At 37.8% G+C, this 14,031-nt stretch overlaps 1 protein-coding gene across 3 annotated transcripts in view; it reads right to left on the bottom strand.

Moving 5' to 3' along the window:
- The window catches only part of Eip93F (Ecdysone-induced protein 93F), a 287,440-nt gene extending 286,426 nt beyond the window's left edge, over positions 1-1,014 (bottom strand). For all 3 annotated transcript variants that reach the window (XM_073077914.1, XM_073077923.1, XM_073077930.1), the window contains exon 1: positions 444-1,014. The gene's annotated coding sequence lies outside the window, so the exon portion shown is untranslated. The remainder of the gene's footprint in view (positions 1-443) is intronic.
- Positions 1,015-14,031: the final 13,017 nt, after the last annotated feature.

Here is a 14,031-nt window from a genome sequence, read left to right as displayed (position 1 = left end):
GTATGCGCACGAGGCATATAACTAGCAATACAGTTACTTTATTACATACTCTCTTACGTAGTATATAACACTTAAAAGGAAACCTTTAAAACTAAAACAATATGACAGCGCAGTAAAGTACACACAATAAACTCTAACAATAACTACGAAAACATTATCAAATTAACTATTTAGTTCAACTTTAACTATTGTATATACCCGTATGTATGCAGTTCGTCAACCTATGATGGACACGGGAATTTAGACTCGGGAAGGGCAATAAAAATCCCCGATAAGAGCCATTTTTGCACAACGCACATAAACAGTGAAGTTAGCGTAACTTTGCACGTTGCGAACTAGGAATGCGGCCCACACGCACCAACTTCGCGCCAATGCAATCAAGTTCATAGATTAAGATTGGCGTTCCATCCGCATAAATTAATCATAACTGGTGTTAAACTCACCTTAATCCTGTACAGCACACTTCCATGCGTAAAAGTTTCCAAAAATAAATATGTACAACAAAGTTTGCACTATGAAATCACCGGACACTAATCTAACATCACAAAATTGAGCAAAATCGTTGTCGCAGATCGGCTTGAGGTCGTCGGGATAACACTGTGTCGTCGTTAGTTTGTAAGTAACATTTTAGTGCACTTTTAGGGAAAGTTCGTAAGTCGGGAGCGCGTTCCATTCGGGATTCGGCTGCAGTCGCGTGGTACGGCTCGCGCGCAACTGACTTGTAAGTTTGGTTAGTTGTTACCGCTACACAATTTTCCTCGCCGCCTCGTTCACTTAACCTGCAGTTTTACCGCCGAAATCATCACATCATTGACACGGTAATGTCACGAGAGGGCGCCACACACTAACACAGAATAACTGGTCACTTTTCATTATTTTATTTCGCACGTCACGGATATTTCGTCTCTTTCTCGCAGCCGATGCGAGCCGAGTTTTTAGTTCGAAACTCGAATTGGTGACAATTTTTACTATGTTTTTATCTGTCGATAGCGCGCCGTAGGTGCATACGTGCGCGGTACTGCAATTGCACTGAGTCTAGATGACATTCACAAAGGCTTACTCCAAGTTCAGACGCGTCAATAAACTAGCCGATGGTATGTTTGTAACGTAATTCTATATTACTCGTACGTACGTACAAACAATAGACTTTATGCGCAATTAAAGTTCGGAAGTTTTAAATCTGTGGACTCTGTTTAAACTCGTGCGCAGATGATTGTCCTTTTCGTTTTTATATCTTTATGTATTATGTATATAAATAAAATTAAAGTGTCAATTTATTACAAATACAATTTTCTAACCATAAAAACAGGTATGCACCATATTAAAACATAAATACAAAGAAAACGTATCTACTAATAACCTTCTTATATGAGGTCGGTTACAAACCTTTATTTTTGTTTATAAATGAACGTATGGTCGGATGGTATGGATGGACGTATGGTCGGGTATTTTAATGAAACCTTCATCCACTGATAGCATTTTAGAAGCATGTATCTCTACTTCAAAAGAAACCCGGAAAATCTCCATATTTTCTTACATAAAATTAAATATTTTCTTCGTAGTATTTAAAGCAATAACATTCCCATAAACATAATTATTACAATACTTAAGTATTGAAAATAAAAGAAAAGTAACACAGTTATCTAAAATTAAATTATTGTCAATTCTATATTCTGGTCCGATTTATGAAGATTAGTAAATAGATCCTAAGGTCATTGGGGCCAGGCCCCACAATCAAATCAAATCAAATCAATATTTTTTATTCAAAGTAAGTTTTTTACAGAGCACTTTTTAAATGTCAATACAACTACCACCACTTCACAAGGTGTTTCGTTATGGAGAAGAAGCGGCGAAAGAAACTCCATAACACACATCTTTTAAATAAAATGTATTTACAATGTCAACTTAACGTAATGGTACATGTGGAGCTGGAGCTAATTCAGACCACACCGTTTTGTCAGTCAAATAATCACTTAGTTTATAGTACGCTTTTTTACATAGCGTTTATTTAACGACATTTTTGAACATTTTTTCTGTGAGATTCAAAATGATTCTTATTCTACCTACTCTTTGTAACTTCTGACAAGACTAGTACATAAAATATCATAAAAGTCCTGTAAATCTATCCGGTTCCTTAGTCCCACTTGGTAACAACCCTTATCCCAGTGTTGGACAACGGTCTCTCAAACCGGAACACAGCGCTTAACACTGTTATTAGACAGAGGTGAGTCGGTGGTGCTTCCGGAGTCGAACCAAGAAAGTTTCTACCTTAACATGCCCTCCAAAACAAGCAGCCATTCGTATGCTCTAAAACACGAAAGCGCGCACCACCAACGGTCACCCATCCAACTGATGACAGCAATATTAACTTTGTAAATTAGTTACTTTATGGTCCGACATGACGTCATCAAACTAACATAAGGATATGGAGCCCATATTAATAATATTAGTCAAAATTCCTATGTAAGTAGGTACAAAATGACATAACATTTTATTGTTATTGTAATGTATGAAAACCTCTGTTTGTACGTAATGTATGAAAATCTTACTAAAACTATTTTTTTGTTATGTTCGCTGTTTAGTATTCTTGGTTTCTAGGACATATTGAGCCATGCTGTCCCATTGTAGATTAAGGATTCGGTAAGTGGTCATCTATCTATAGTATAGTCTGATTTATAATTAGGTGTCCAAAATGTAAACAAAGAAATGTCATTGTCAAAATTAACAAGAAACAAAAACTTTAACAAACTCAACAAAAAACGAAAATTTAACAAATATACACAATTTAACAAACGCGTTATGTAAACGAGAAAACATTAAAGTTCGATCACAATCACGAAAATTAATAATATCAGTTACAAAACTTAAAAATGACAGCACAAGAAATGTCTTGGATTTCGGTTGTGTTACCATTATCACATTTTAATTTTCTACCATAAACTTTGTATTTTATTATTATTACTGTATGGATCGAAATTGAGGTGATATAAATATTATAAAATATGAATTAATCTTAATTTATTTAGATTATTGTTTTATTATTGTTGTATTACTTTAATATCGACAAAAATAAGAAACTACCATTTCTAACGTATTTTCTTGATAGGTCAACACCTTTGTTTACATTTTGGACACCTAATTATGAATCAGAGTATAGTCTACTAAACATACCTAAATATTACGACGTATATGTATTTACCTATAGCCATAAACAAGAAAACCGAACTTTCAATCTTAACAATATATAGCATGAGCTCGACTCGGGCTTGACCGATTTCGATTGCTTTACTCAAAATCTGACAATAAGTCCTTTGTTGTTCTACCGCCTGGGTCTCCTCTCAGACTCAAAAGGGCTTAGACCATAATCTGCAGCATAGATCAAGTCTATACCTTAAAGCGTCCCTAAAAATTTCCTTTGCTACTAAATCAAGTAATTTCTAACACACATAATTTTGAAAAATAAGAAATTTGGGACTGGGTTTCGAACCCTAAACTCCCTGCGTGTGGCCAAATTTTGAACCACTAGACTATCAAAGCAACTATTAGTCTGACGCGCGATTTTTAAATATAGGAGTAGCAGATGAGCATGCAGTCCATCTGATGGTTACTTTCCAGGGCTACTTTCCAAGTGGCTACTTTCCAGGGACATCTGTAATCAATACCAGATAGGATTAGATATTCCTACCTGAGGTCGGCCACATGCGCCGCTACCCTGACTAAGCTGGAACCACCCTTCAAACACACAGCAGTGCTTATCACTGCTGTTATTAGGTAGAAATATGTGGCGGTGGTGTTTAAAACCTCCAGCTTCCCCTGCTGTGGGACCCATGGCCTGCATACACAAATAGGGTTTCAGAACCTGAAGAAAACAGTGCTATTTCTGTACGGAACCCTAAAAATAGGTTCCTACATCACTATATATTAATATGTATAGCAGTTTTTTAATTATAGTTCATAGATTCAATTTTAAGTACCACCCCGGGGCTTAATTTAGGGTTGAAACTACTTTCACTACGCTTATAAATATAGGAAACTTACCCTCAAAAATGAAAAGCTACCCCTTTTAGTCTGATTTACATTTACATTCTAATAGGGGTCTGTCTAGGTATAGTTAGCTGAATTACGTGGTTCTAGAGGTCTTGGGTTCGACTCCTGCTAATTTTGTTGATGATTTTGAAGTTGCATTTACGTTTTTGAAAGTGGTATATGTTTCGTTGTTTGACTCCAAAGGTACCTCTGTCACACTACTTTTGCTTTAAAACAGTAGTTTAGGGCTCCTGTGGTCAAGTTTAAGGGTATGAGAGAAAGCCGTACACGTTTATACGTTTATTCAAAGGGTTTCAATTTAGTCCTTATAAATAGCAACGCTATGGACATTTGGACAATCCTAGTTAGAACTTCAATGCTATATTATATGAAATTGATTATATTATAAAGTGAGTTTTATTAAACTTTGAGGTATGTTCCTCACGATGTTTTCCTGCTCTATAGTAAGTGATAAGTGATTACAACTATTTTTTTGATATGTACATAACTATGAAAATAATGACGTCGTGTTTTTTATGAGGTGCAAATAAAAACCTTTTTTGATTTGCACCTCGGACTCCACATTTGAGAGACCGATTTTCAACCACAAGGCTGTATCACTGCGTGTACTTCTTTACAAAATAAAACAACGAATACATTTTCCATATAATATGATGAAACCTTTGAACCGCCGCTTTTATTCAGATTACATTATTTCATCCCCTAAGTTAAAAATAGTTCACATTTCCAATTTTTAGGCAAACGCACCCCAGGGCATAATTTGGGGTGAGCACTACTTCCTCGACTCAAAACTAACCCTCAAACTACAGGGGGAGATCTCTAATTTTCAATTGTGCATATTTCGAATTGGGAAAGGGTTGGTACCGTGTTTGACTATAAGCGAGTAACGAACAAGCTAAAAACTATTATGTCCCAATGCTGGGCACGGATGTCATTATAACTGCAAACTATGGTGGTATATTATCAACTGCTATATCATCATCATCATCATCATCAACCCATTACTGTCCCACTGCTGGGCACTGCTATATACATAAATTTAATTCGGTTATTCTTTAAATTTTTCATGGTTTATCTTTTTTAGTACCTATCTTTAAAATCACGCATGGCATACGCATTTTTAGTAAGCGCCCTTCTCCCATCACATGTATTTGTGTATACGTTGCAAATCTGTACCCTTACCAGGAGTTTTACGTTTCGACAAATATGACTGTTTTGGTATTTGTTTACGTATGGGCCAATACGATTTTCTAGTTCTGACACAATCCGCTAGGGGCGCTGATTGGAATTTGTATGGGCAAATACGTAAACAAATACCAAAACAGTCATATTTGTCGAAACGTAAAACTCCTGGTAAGGGTACTGATGTCTACTACTTGTATCTTTCTTAGATAACTGTTATGTGTGCAAATAGATATATAGCGTAGCGAAAAAATTCTACGTCTATGTATGTGCCATGTGCCACATGTACGCCGGTTGCGAAGAGACTGCAACGTACCATTCATTAGGGATGGCAATCTTAGATCGATTATTCGAATAATCGACCAAACTTTTTTTTGGACCAAAAATGCCATTATTTTAATCGATCTCAAGTAATAATCCAGTGAAATAAACATTGAACGCAGATTCCAGAACTAAGTACCTACTAAAGAAATACGAGTATATGTTAATTTTTTACTGTTTTGATATTAAAGTGGTTATTTTTTCTTTTTTGTCGCTTTTATCGCTTCTCGCTTACGGTCAAACAAGTAAAAAAATTAAGGATCTGTGACATTACTTTGATGTAGATTCAAAAATTTACATCCCTTCTTGTCATTACGTAAATAGGGTGGTTACGGCCCTTGTAAGAAAGGGTGTTTTGGTAATGAGCGGGTGATAATGCTGTTGCCAAATACCTACATTATCTTACTACCTTTGATCTTTTAAGGGCTTAGATTAAAATATTTTGGTACTGTAGCCTAGTGGTTTGAAATGCCTCCCTGATTTGAACCTCGAACCTCCAGTGAACCCTAAATTAGATGAGGACGACCTGCCAAGGTGCTGGATACAAGATCAACTGACAAACTAACAAAGAAAACTATATAGGTATATGATTTCAATATTTTTGAATGTTTGAAAGGTTGTTATTTTTTTAGCCATGACCATTGACCATGGTGGACCAAAAAGCAGTGATAACGTAGTGGTTAATACTCTGCCTCTCGATCGAGGAGTCTGAGGTTCAAATATTATTAACATTTGTTTTTATATATAAAGAGATCTACACGTCTGAAAGTTTTGCAAAACTCATAAGTGTGTGAAGTCTACCAATTCTGACTTGGTCAACGCGAAGGACTATGGGTTAAGCCCCTCTCACTTTGAGCGGGATACTTGTACTCAACTGTGGGACTGTAATAGTTTGACGAGGTTGATTCTTATGTTTCCTTGCGATGAAGTCGAAAGCCATAGTGGCGTAAAGCTAGGTACCATAGTAAAAACTCGCCCCTAAATCTTGTCGTCAAACCTCCACTCCGACTGCTTGGCACAGCATTTTAATACTTTTTTTTTAATATTAGGATAATACAAAAAAGTCAATTTAATTGCTTGTGAGTAGCAATCTAGCGGGGAACTACCCTTTCGGCGTACAAACCTCTTGCACTGAATTACATAACAATTCTGTACATTGACTAACTATAACAAATCTAGTTCGTCTAGGTCTAGTACTAGGTCATTACGCAATTCCTAGGTCAAACCAATGTATGGAATAACCAGTCCCGCCTGGTATCCATTATGCCATTATATTTCAATAGACTACGGTCAATGTCAACAGGGAAATATCTAGATATTAGTTAGATATCTAGGTATAGATCTCGGGGGTCCCTGTAGTTCCGGGACCAGAATAGGGCTACGGTATCCCCTGCCTGTCGTAAGAGGTGACTAAAAGGGGCTTCCGGGGTTGCGGGTGGCAAGAGTGGGAGGTCGAACCGCCCGTCAGCGACCCCGGGAAGGACGGCGGTATGTGTGGTCACATACCGTCGTGCACGCAGGACGGTGTGGCGAGCGGCATGCTCACCTGGGCAGAGCCCGATGGGGCAACGCGCTAAGAGGACTCCGGTTGCGTTCCTCCGGAGATCCATCCGGGGGGGGTTAGTGCGGTAAGAATTCCACATAACCCCGTGCCGCTCCCACGGCACAGGGTACCTTTTGAAGGTCTCCCCCTCGTAAACAAAACAAAGAAGAAGGTATAGATCTCGGGACAGAATGTGGTAGAACCCTCTAGTACGACGGCGCCACCGCCACATGTATTTCTAATAACAGCAGTGTTAAGCGTCGCTGTGTTGCAGACATCCATGGGCGGCAGTAGCCAGTTAACATTAGGTGCACTGCATATTCATTACTTATGTTTAACTTTTTCGAAAGATCAGACGTAACCTTGTTTGTAACCGTGTTTTTATTTTTTTTGACACGAGAGGTAACCTTCAAAAAGTACTCGACGCCGTAGGAACGACGCCGGGTTATGTGGGACTTTTACCGAATTAGATACTTCTACCTGAGGTCGGCCACAGATGCACCGCTACACCTGAAAACTAAGCTGAAACACCTCGAAAAAGTAAGTCTCCCTTATCAAACCCTTCAAACCAGAACACAGCAGCGCTTAACACTGCTGTTATTAGGCAGAAATAGGTGTGGCGGTTGTGCCGTCGGAGTCGAACCATAAAAGGTCTACCACCTAAATATTATTTATACGTAAAGTCGACCTTTCAACCCAGAATTAGTCAATCTTAGCCACAAACAGCTCTCATTAAAATAATGTTTATAATCCATTGTTATTCGTTCAATAGGGCGAGAGCAAAGGGCATCAAAACATGGAATTGTCTAAAACAGGTAAACAATACCATTCAAAAGGGTTTCTGATGTCATTTACACTTGGGACTTTTAAGGTAGAATCCTTTGGTTCACTCCGGCGGCACCACTGTCATACCTATTTCTGCCTAATAACTGTGTTAAGCGCTATGTTCTGGTTTGAAGGGTGTGGTAAGGGACACATACTTTTCCGAAGTGATTAGTCCTTAAGTAGCAATGCATCTATGGCTGACTTCAAGTAGGGCTCTTATCTGGGATTGATAGCAGATGTCCAAATGGCAGTGGCTTACTATGCATAACCCTTTGCTACTTGTTCTGTAAAAAAATCCAAATGTCTTTCTTTATAAGTATTCCTGTTCTGGTTCTTTGGTCATTGGGTATCCTTGTCACCTATACCCATAGATTAGTAAAGATTACTCACTCCTAACAAGAAAATGTAACCAGTTTCGACAATTGAAATTGTCACTGTCAATTATTTTCTTGTTTGAAAAATATTTAAAAAAATGTAGTTTTTAGAGCATTTACGAATGAAACGATATTTCTCCGCACTTTTTCTTCAATTTCGTGTCTTAGCTGCGGTATTGTTCCGCGTAAATTACACCATGACAGCCATAAAATGGCTGACAGAATTGTCAGCCGTTTAAGCCATTTAACGGCTTCCTTCAGTTACAAGGCGGTGAGATATATATACTTATTTATGCCTATACCACTAAAACAAAGAGTGGACTATGGGTATAGAAAGTGCGATAGACAAAAAATAGAAAGGTATTTTTAGATGAGTTCGCATCCAGAAAAGACTTCTTAAAACATTAGATGCTTAACCCAGAATCAAACCCAGGACCTTATATCAAAAGTAATGATACTATGTGGTGTAGTGTGCCAGATATGCTACCATATTCCTACCGTCCCGTTGAGTTCCGGTTTTGAAGATGGGGTCAGAATGTTCACGACTTGCTCCCAATACTGACTATAAATCCATATTTCTATTTAGTTATTTTTTCTACGATATATTGCTTTTTATTTACAAATTAATTATCACCTGTGAAAGAACAAAACTATTTCTCTAACCTATTTTCCATCTTTTATGATTCCCGCGCAAAATACAACTCAAACGTCAAGACGCGGTATTTTTTTTTGCTATATAACAATCGTACCAGCCAGTGACTACAAATGGAAATTTATTATTATAAAAATAACACAATATCATGAAAATAACATAAAATAATTAATTAAAATAGTACTATAATAAAATAATTTAAATATATTTCTAATAATTGCTTTACCGGTGAAGGATAACATCATGAGGAAACCTGCATACCTGAAAGATCTAAAAATGAAGAAAAATGAAAATGAGAGATCTAAAAAAGGTATGTGAAGTCTACTAATACGCACTTGGCGCATTGGTAGACTTGACTATGGCCTAATCCTTCTCATTCTGAGAGGAGACCCAGTGGGACAATAATGGGTTGATGACACATATTGTTTGAAGAAAATATACGCATTAGGACAAAATTATTAGTTGTTATATGGATAGCAAATTTGAAGGTAATAGAACCCTTTGTGGTTCGACTCCGGCGGCATCACCGTCACACCTATTTCTGCCTCATAACAACAGTGTTAAATGCAGCTATATTCTGGTTTGAAGGGTGTGGTAAGGGATACATACTTTTCAGAGGCGTTCCAGCTTATCCTCAGGGTTAGCGGCGCATCTGTGGATGGCCTCAAGTAGGAATATCTAATCCTATCTGGTATTGATTACAAATGTCCATGGGGGGCAGTAGCCACTTACCATCAGCTGCATACTCGAGACACTTGAAATTTTTACTGAGTATGCATGACAGTAGCTGCTATAACGACAAATACTAAAAAAAACCGTTCCTCAATAACAAAGTAACAGAAATATTTACAATGTTTATAATACAATTTTACATAAAATAAAACAAAGTCATATTCATTTTTAAAACATTCAAATTTCGAACATAGTCTCGAACGCGCACCTGACCATGCAATTCCATTTTCAAACGGGACTTAAATCCAAGTGAAAGTACCGGTATTCTGTTGAATAACATAAATCTTAAATTTAGATAATAAATAAAATAAACGCTATTGTAAAATGAAATAATAATTTCGTCATAATTATTAATTACGTTCCAATCAAAATGCACTTTTGACATAAATCAATACAGCAATTTAAATAAAAATCAAAACATTCGAATTTCGAAAACACCGATTGAAGCAGCTTCCAAATTTAAACGGGGCTTAATTGCATTCAGTGAAAGTACGAGTATTCTGTTGTTTTTGTTAAACGAGTCCTGCCAAATGCATCACATTCGGCCTCGACGCGGTCATCGACCTCGGTTTGGGCGCCATTAAGTTGGGAAAGGTCAGGTTTGTGTGCATGTGTGCGTCCGGTTTTACTTTCAACACAATGAAAGTTTTAAAAAGTTACAGAATTGAATTCGATTGTGTAAAATGTAAATGTGTGTCATTTTGTGATTGTGTTTGTGTGCATAATGAAGATACCTTGTGTTACGTCATCCGTGCTATACGGAAATATTATTTTATTATAAAAAATGTATTTGGTAGGTATTTTTATTTTCTAAATATATTATTATTATCGATATTTAGGTACATCAAGGAATGTATATGAATAAATTGCCCATAACAAATAAAAATATACTTGAAGGGTGTGGTAGTAACTAGTAAGGGAGACAGACTTTTCCGAGGCGTTCCAGCTTAGTTTTCAAGTAGCGGCGCATCTGTGGCCGACCTCAGGTAGGAATCTAATCCTATCTGGGGTTGATAACAGATGTCCATGGGCGGCAGTAGCCACTTACCATCAGGTGGACTACATGCTCGTCTGCTACTCCTATATTATAAAAAAAGTATATTTTGGAAAGATATATGATTATAGTTCATGCCACCATTAAACAAACAATAATATAATATACCTAAATAGGCGGAGACCCAAAATTTATCCTAATTAACATGACTAGTAGATATTAGTTAGTCTGAACTGAGCAGACAATAAATGAGTCAGAACTTACAATTTGGACAGTTTTAGGCAATAACGGATGATTCATGGGTGAAGTCAAAACTCATCAACTCATTACTGTTTCACTTGTTATATAGGAGTAGCAGACGAGCATGTAGTCCACCTGATGGTAAGTGACTACTGCCGCCTATGGACTGTATCAACTCCGGGTAAGATTATATTCCTACCGGAGGTCGGCAACAAATGCTGCTCATAGGAGTAAGTTGGAATGCCACGACTAAGTATGTCTCCCTTACCTTCATACCAGAACACAGCAGCGCTTAACACTGCTGTTATGGGGTAGAAATAGGTGTGGCGGTGATGCCGCCGGAGTCGAACCACAGAGGTTCAACTACCACAGCTAAGCATAGGTCTCTTTCACAGAGTGAAAATCCTTTTTTCCCTTTTTTTAATGAATTTTCATTACATGTAGGTTTCCTCACGATCTTTTCTTTCGCCGTTTAAACAAGTGATAATATTAATAATTAATACCTAATACGCATTTCTGAAAAATCACAGATGCGTTGCCTGGGACTCGAACCTCGGACCTGCCAATTCAGAATTATATATCCAACCACTAAGCTATCAATGCCGACACTATATATGTTTAACAAATATTTTGGCCACCTGTACGAACAATAGACAGAGACAGATATCAGATAAGGTACGTGTGAAAGAGACAGCACGAGCCATGACCTTACACAAATTGTGCGAATGTGCGGGTCAGTGACCGCTGATAAGGATTTCGGCCTAACCCGTTATTTGGGTTTCTTATCAGCTTAACAAGCGGTATTTTGACTAATTACGTGTGATAAAAATAAGTACCTAAAAATTTTAACCGACTTAAAACGAGGTTATGTATTACCCTTTAAAAGATGCAAATATGCACACGTATGGAGTTTCTTGCGCCGCTTCTTCTCCATAGCGAAACACCTTCCGAAGCGGTGGTAGTTTGTTGACTTTCAAAAAGTATTCTATATGAATCAATTTTGAATAAATGAGATTTGAATTTGAATTTGAACAATTAAGTATGTATTTATGTATGTTTGTATGTGCGCGATTAAAAAAAAACTACTCATTCGATTTGGATGGGGTTTTCGTTATTCGAAAGCATATTTTACAAGGAAGGTTTTAGTATACGATACTTTAGACTTGTTTCTATAGTTTTCTAGAAAACAAGAAAAACCTTCTAGATTAATTCTAGAGTATTTCGGAACCGTTTTCGTTTGAAAGGGTAATTTATTATTTACATACAATTTTTACGTTTCGATCCAAGGGGGTGGATGCCGACACACTAGCCTAAATCCCTCTCTTTCACCACGAAGACGCCATTATTAATAATCAATCTATCCATTTTTAAAATCAAATTTGACAATGATTACTATGAAGAATAGTCAAATGTCCAAAATCGATACCCAAAACATTGGATAGATAATTAATAACGCACGTCAATCGTTAATTAATAGTAAGACTTGCGTAATTTGTGTAACTGTTATTTCCTTATTTTCGGCAAGAGTCCAATTCTTCCCTATTTTCAAGAATTGAGCGGGAAAACCCTACTCAAAATTCGTGTAGGCACGATGAAACATCAAAATCGTCTCATTGTTTTGATTTGCTTACGTTCGTAGACAAATGATTCATAAACTTTTTGAATTTGAGTAAATTATTTTATTTGCCGACAGCATAATTAGATTTTTAATAAAAGAAGAGCGGCGGATGCATTTCACCTGGTGGTGGGTGGCTACTGCCTCCAATGGACATCTGCAATCATCGACAGATAGGATTAAACACCTATCTGAGATCGGCCACAGATGCGCTACTTCTAAGGATTAAACTGGAAGGCCTCGGAAATTATGTCTCCCTTACCACACTCAAACCAGAACACAGCAGCGCTTAACGCTGCTGTTATTAGGCTGAAATAGGTGTGGCGGTGATGCCACCAGATTCGAACCACAAAGGGTTCTACCACCTTCAAACGTTAAGGTTCCGTACCCAAAGGGTAAAGACCCTATTACTAAGCCTCCGCTGTCTGTCCGTCTGTCACAGAACTTTATCTCGGGAACCGGAATAGATTGACACTGGATTTTTTTACAATAGGTAGTGTACGTAAAATGGCTGCTATACAAATAAGTACTAAAAATAATTTCAACAACATAGTTTACCTAGATGAGAATCGAACCCGGAACAGTGTGTGTATGAGGCACATGATTGAAACAACTATACCATTCTACATAACCTACCGCATAAATTAAATTAATTAATCGGCCTAATTAATTGTGTTTCCTTAAAATAATAATGCTTATGTTGAATCGTAACCACAATAGTTTTCGTGGTGGTTTTGGTTTAGTGTGTTCGTCACCAGTAGGTCTTGGTGACGAACACACCAGCCACACATCGCCACTCAAGGACTAACATTGAGTGGCAATGTGTGACCGAACTCATGTAGGAGTGTTTGAAGCAACCTTTGTGGTTCCACCCCGGCGGCACCAACGCCACACCTTTCTGCCTAGTATAGTCCGCGCCAAACTGCTAGTCCGCTCTGAAGTTGTTGCGGCGTAGTCATACTATTTGCTATGACGATGCGATTCATTTCTACATTCAGAGCGGACTAGCAGTGTTACGCGCTGCTGTGTCCTGGTTTGAAGGGTGTGATAGGAGAGACATACTTTTCTGAGGCGTTCCAGTTTAGTCCTCACCCGCTACCCCGGGGCTGTGGTCGACCTCAGGTAGGAATATCTAATCCTATCTGGGGTTGATTACAGATGTCCATGGGAGGCAGTAGCCACTTACCATCAGGTGGACTGCATGTTCGTCTGCTACTCCTATATTATAAAACACCTGAGGTCAGAATCGGATTCCTTTCAGGGGCCCTAGACAATGCCATGAGGCGCTTTTTTAATCTAACTGACCGAATCGTATATTGTTTTAACCTTTGTCGTTTACCCCGCGATCCCGGGTAGGCTTCCCGGCATAGGCTCTTCTTGATAATTGTGTGGATTTGTCTAAATTGTGGGAGTGCCATAGGCTATATCTTTAAGCAGTCGGTTTTGCTTAATAAAGTAGAGTCTAGTCTAGTAGTAGTAGTAGTAGAAATGTCTAGTTGCCCAATA

Source organism: Epargyreus clarus, unplaced genomic scaffold, assembly GCF_041222505.1.
Source record: "Epargyreus clarus isolate Ecla_fem2 unplaced genomic scaffold, WU_Ecla_fem_2.2 ptg000002l, whole genome shotgun sequence".
Taxonomy (NCBI): Eukaryota; Metazoa; Arthropoda; class Insecta; order Lepidoptera; family Hesperiidae; genus Epargyreus; species Epargyreus clarus.
Note: the sequence above shows the minus strand (reverse complement) of the source record. Positions and strands in the feature narration are given on the sequence as shown.